At 57.4% G+C, this 6000-nt stretch overlaps 1 protein-coding gene across 2 annotated transcripts in view; it reads left to right on the forward strand.

Annotated features, from left to right (window-relative positions):
- The first annotated feature begins 4027 nt into the window (after positions 1-4027).
- CCDC12 (coiled-coil domain containing 12) overlaps positions 4028-6000 on the forward strand; it is a 62876-nt gene continuing 60903 nt past the window's right edge. The window contains exon 1 of one of the 2 annotated variants that reach the window (XM_011981046.1): positions 4028-4106. The gene's annotated coding sequence lies outside the window, so the exon portion shown is untranslated. The remainder of the gene's footprint in view (positions 4107-6000) is intronic. The other variant, XM_011981045.1, reaches the window with a different exon arrangement.

Consider the following 6000-nt stretch of genomic DNA (forward strand, 5'->3'; position numbering starts at 1 on the left):
CCGCTGGCTGCCTTAAAAAATGTCCCAATGCTGTCTTCCCCTCTTCTGCCCCTCATTCAAGCCAGTCACTCAAAATGGGAGTCTTCCTGCCAGCTGCAGCTCTACTGAGCACCAGAAAGCCCACATTTGACTATGTCTAACCCCTCCCCATAAAGGCTCGACTGCTGAGCCTGGCATTCCAGGCTGCTGGTCCAACCAGGACCTGCTTCTCCGGCTGCCACCTCTCCCTATCTGTGGTTCACATCCTCTTGTCCAGGCCTCTGCCCACTCTATGCCCTACTGCCTTGTGTAACTTGGGCTTGTAGTACTTGAGCAGGAACCTCCCACCCTCCTGGTGGCCATCACCTTGATCAGCCTTCCCAGGATAGGGGTGGGTCCCTCAATCTCTACATACTCCTGCTTTCTGTCCCTAGAACCACAGCCTTGGCCTGTCCAGTCCTGTAAACTTTCAGCAGATTGGGCTGAGCTGTGTTCAGGGCTGGGGCAATCAAGACAGCCTTCAGGGGCTCTGAAAGGGGATGAGGAGGTCTCCAAGGCACAGTATTAGGCAGGGGTGGGGTGGCTGCCTGTCCTGCCTCCCTGGGTCTTACCTTTTCTCCCTGGAAGGCCTCAGGCCAACTCTGGCCTAGGCCCCATGGCTTGAGACTGCGATGTGTCGGGGTATGGGAGTCCCTCAGGGAGCCAGGGTCAGAAGGCAGAGAATGGCAGGGGATGAGAGCATAGTAGCAGTGCTGCATGTGAAGGCCCAGGGCCTGGGAGGGGTGGCCGTGATGCTCAGGCTTCCCATGCCCCTCTCAGAGCCTCTGCCTTGGTCAGTTGTGCCAGCTCTGAGCAGGAACATGGGTCAGGGACAGTCCAGCCCCTCGCTCCCACCTAACTGGGTCAGAGCCCCAACCCTGTCCCCCACTGAGGGCAGGCTGGGAGCAGCTACACCTGCCAAGCCCTCTCCAGGGCCCATAGGTAAGTGATGCCCAGGTCCTGCAGCAGGGGAGAAGGTTGTGGGAATGGGGAAGGCTGGTGTCCCTGGGAAGAGGGGGTCTCATGGTCGCCTCCACAGAGACCCCAACTTATGCCCAACTAGCTGTGAGGGCACTTGAGAGTGCTGGGGGTGAGGGGCTCCTGAGGGCTGCTTAGGCTCAAACAGTCCCTGGCTGCGCATGGAACTGAGACTTCTCTGGAATTCTGAAGTAACCCGGAGGGCTGAGGGCTGGTGGTTGTGACACTGGTGGGGAGTACAGGGAGTACACCTTGTTTGCCAAGGTGACAGGGATCACTGAGCTGCCTGACACCATGCTGCTCCCAGACCCTGCCTGACGTACCCCAAGTCCAGCGCACAGTGGGCCTCGAGTAGACATCCGTCACCATCACAGCCTGATCAGCCAGTCACATGCCCTATCACAAGCTCACATCTGAGGCCCTGTGTGGGTGGTGCCCACCTCACCTCCAGCCTCCACACCCCAAACCTGCAGGATGCCCGGGCCCAAGGGCGTGACTCGCTGTCTGTACCCCCACAGGTCTGCCTGTGCTTTGCTCTTGTTTGCTCTGCTGGAATGCCCCCATCAGGGGCATCAGCACCCTTTGTAAGACCTATTCCTGTCTGGTGCCTCTCACGAACCAAATCAGTGGTGAGCACATGGGTTCCGGAGTCCAGTCCCCATTCTAACTCTCGGTGGCTTGTTACCTAACATTCACCTCTTTAAAACCATCCCTTTGCTTCATGGGTAAAAGTTCTCCAGCCATACCTACCCAACTCGAGGTCAGGGTAAGGTGAGTGGAGCTCCAGATCCAGGGGCTCTGGACTGCCCGAGCTCCCTGAATTCCAGGCAACAACCCTCAGCCCCCACTGTGAGTGACAGTAAGAGGCATTAATAGACCCCAGGGAAGAGCTAGGAGCAGGAAGGGAGAGAAGAACACAGCTCAAGAGTGGGTGACTCCTCTCAGTCAGAGCTGCCTGGGTGGTAGTGAGCACTCCATCTTCAGGGACAGACAAGCAGAAGTGGGACAGGGTGGGGTCTGTGTGGAATAGCCTATCTCAGGCCTAGGGGGTCCCCCAATTCAGTATCCGGATGGGGAGGGCAATGTCAAGCTAAATGTGACTTCTGGCTACATCACCAGGACTGGAGGTCAGGCTTGGAGGATGTTAGGCCATGGGATGAAGGAGGAAGATGGGACTTTGCTGGGGCAGGGACAACTGAGGATAGTGGTTTGAGTGCCTGGGTGGCTGGGCCAGTCTCTCCCCCTTACCTGGAGAGGGGGTGCTGAAAGGGTGGACCTTCTGATCTTCATGACACCCACCCTGCCCCAGGGCCTGACCATCCCCTTGTACTATATATATATATATATATATATATTTTTTTTTTTTTTTTTTAAAGCAAGGAAAGCATAGATTTATTGAAATGAAATCACACTCCACAGAATGGAAACAGGCTCAAGCAAGCGGCTCAAGAGCCGACCACCCCCTTTTACTATCACTATGGAAAATGGCAATCTCCTTCCAGGGTGCCCATAGACCCATAGTAACTGACCCTGTTTCTCTGGGGACCCCACACTTCCCCATCAGCTCCCCAGTTGTCATAACAACCCAAGGAATGACCAGTGGCCACCCAAGCCTGGGCTGTGTGCTCATCTCTCTGTCACTACAGACCCTCCTCCTTCAGGCGCCTTGGTAATAGAGGCAGGGGACCAAGCATCAAGGAAGTGATTCCACCTTCCATTTACCCATTTCAGGAAGGTAAACTGAGGCCATAAAAGGAATATGACTAGATAAAGTACCAGGGGGAGTGGAGGGCCTGACCAGGCTTCTAAGAGGCAGTAGAGATCAGTTAGGGAGAGGGAACTGGGGGAAGTGTGGGCAGGACGAGGTTGCCTCCAGCCTGACCTAACCTCCCTGGACCCCTCTGAGGCCTCAGTGGCATAGCTGGACAGGTCAGCTTCTGCTCCCTCCTGTCACCTGAGGGTTTGTTCTGCCCTGACCTTTGTGACCTTGAGTGCCCTTCCATATTCAGTGCCCCCTCACTCTGTGACCCCATTCACTGGGGGGGCTGCTGAACATCACTGCTGCTCCTGCCTGAACAGGGACCACTCATCTGCATGCTATGTGGCATTAACTTTTATGGGCTGCCCAACCGCCAGCCTGTCAGGTGCTGTCCCCAGTCCCCCAAGACTCCCCTGTCCTTCCTATGCCTTCCCTGGGGGAGCTCTGGTGGGCTTGGAGTCCTCTGGATGAGCCCCCACTGTCCACCAGGCCTGCTTGACTAGCTCTGCCCTACCCCAACTCCTGACAATTTGCTTCTTGTCTCACTGCTCCTGCTGTTCCTTCCTCTCGGCCCTCAAAGCCCAAACTCAGCCTCCTCTGGGGTAACTTGCTGACTGGTCACTGCTATGGGACCCACCCTTCAGCTAATACCCAAGGACCACCTACTACATGTGAGGTCTGACAATCGTGGTAGGACCCTGCGTTGGTTTCCCCACCAGGGCCCTAAGGAGCTCCAACTGAGTGAGGTCCTGGGGTGCTCTGACTCTTCCCTCTTCCCTTAGCGGCCACCCACAGCCCCCTCCCTCACTATGAGGCCCCCAGTTGAGCCAGGCCCACAAGGAGAGGGGGTGGGTGGGTCTAAACCTGGGGTCTTTAAGGAAGAGGAAGGGCAGGAAGGAGTTACTTCCCCCTCTCCATCCCCACCCAGACCCACAACTGGGGAAACAGGTTTGCCAGCTGATGTCAGCTCTCACAGCTGAAGGGAGGGGTGCAGGTGTTGCTGGCTGGGTGGCTGGCCAACTAAAGGGTCTCTAAACACCCACTTTCAGCTCCGCCCCTTACCTTGCACTCCCCCTCCCCAAGCACACACACAATAGGTCCCTAACAGGACTCAAAGTTGCATAGCACTACTCCTCCCTGGATTGGGGGTTCCAGGAGCAGGAGCAGGCGGGCAGGAAGGCGAGCTGGAAGGTTGGCCCTAGCTTCCTCTTCCCAGGCAGCCTGGCCCCGCCTGGCTCCTGAGTTTGCTGTCACATCCTGGATTTGTTTGCCTGGCCCCAGACTGCCCTCTGCCTGCTCAGGCTTCCAAAGCTACAACCTGCCAGCCTATGTTCCATATCTGCCCTGTGAGGTGAGGAGCTCCTGGAGTGGGAGGCTCAGCACAGATATGAGCCATAACCACCTCCTGAGGGGATGGGGGCTGGCCATGTACAGAGCTCAGCTAGATGGGGCATCAGGAGGCAACCATGCTGGAGTTACTGTCCTGGGAGATACCAAGACACTCCCAGCAGCCTGCCACCCGACCTGAAGACCTGTCATTAACATCTCTCACACTCATCACCTGGTTTAAGTCCCCTTTACCTGCCCATGCACCTAGAACCTGCCCATAGCTATGGGGCAGTCAGAGGGAGGACTAGGGGTAGGCTTCTCTTCAAATCCTCTGCTCCTTCACAACCACTGGGGATGGAGGCAGAGAAGCTGGGGCGAGGGGACCCAGTGGGGCCAGGGAAACAGGAGCCTTCTCTGGTCTGGACAAGCTATAATGGCTACCTCTCCGCAGAGTCTAGGAAGCCCCTGAGGTCAGGGCTGTGTAATTTTTTTTTTTTTTTTTTGAGACAGAGTCTGTCACCAGGCTGGAGTGCAGTGGTGCAATCTAGGCTCACTGCAACCTCCGCCTCCCTGGTTCAAGCAATTCTATAGGCATGCGCCACCATGCTCAGCTAATTGTTGTATTTTAGTAGAGACGGGGGTTTCACCATGTTGGCCAGCATGGTCTCGATCTCCTGACCTTGTGATCTGCCCACCTCGGCCTCCCAAAGTGCTGGGATTACAGGTGTGAGCCAGCACGCCCGGCCAGGGCTGCCCAGCCAGGGCTGCCCGGCCAGGGCTGTGTCAATCTTACAGGCGGGAAGCAGAGGCTCAGAAGTCGAGTTTGATCTGAGTTATACCTAAGAGGGACTCTACTCCATGCCTGGCCTCCTGCCGGGGGCATGGACCTCTCACAACCTGAGCGGACTGAAGAGGCTGTGGTCCTTCTGGCCTGGACTCCAGGTTGGTGGAACACAGTGGGCCAGCCTCCTCATGGAGGGCCAGCGCGTCTGAGCATGAATTCCCCCCACTGACAAATTGTTCAGGGCACACAATGGTCTATTGTGCCCAGGGCACACCTGAGCCAGGAGCATGATGCCAGGCAGGTGCAAGGAGGGAGGTGCTGGGTGAAGGGGAAGGGAGCGTTACCCTGGGATCCCTCCCTGCTGTGGGTGCAGAAGGAAAATGGGGGACTATGTGTGTGAGACGGTGTGAGTGACACCAGGTTCTCAGCTGATGGGACACCCAGGTCAGAGTCACTCCCCTCACCTTCTGAGACCACCTGAAGTATTCTCTGAGTCGGGTGGGGAGCTCAGGAGGAAAGGGCCTCCCTCCAACCTTTTCAGACATCCTTCAGGGAATCAACGCCCCACCCTCACCCTGGGCATCCAGAGCAAAACGTTTTCTTCTGCTCCTAGAGAGGTCCTGGGTCCACCCCTCAGAATGGGGGCAGGGTGGGTCGTTTCAAGTCAGGGAGGAGCTTATCGCAGCCTGTCTGCTGGGGGTGTGGGGGGATGCAACTCAAGAAGGACCTGAAGTGGGAGCATTCCCCTTCCACACACCTCCCTACGTCGGCCCACACACCCCCCCTACGTTGGCCCACACCCCCAGACCCGTTGGCCACGACCACCCAATCGGGCTGCGCCCAAGGGAGAGGCAGCCCATATACAAATTGAGTCCCCCCTCCCCCTAGCCTCCTGGCCAGTCTCCAGGTCTCTCCAGGCCTCAGTTTCCCCATTTGTAAAAAGGCGAAGAAGCGTCCGGCCGCCTCGGCCCAGGCCACTCTCCTCTAGCAAGAAAGACTCAGGCTGCACGGTCCTGCTGGGGGGGTGGGTTGCTGTGAAGTGCACGACCGCGAGGCATAAGTGCCAGAGGCACCCGACGGGCTGGGGGCACACACGTGTGTGCGGAGCCGTTGCATGCCCTTCGCGCGCGCG

This window comes from Mandrillus leucophaeus, unplaced genomic scaffold (assembly GCF_000951045.1).
Source record: "Mandrillus leucophaeus isolate KB7577 unplaced genomic scaffold, Mleu.le_1.0 Scaffold22, whole genome shotgun sequence".
Lineage (NCBI taxonomy): Eukaryota > Metazoa > Chordata > Mammalia > Primates > Cercopithecidae > Mandrillus > Mandrillus leucophaeus.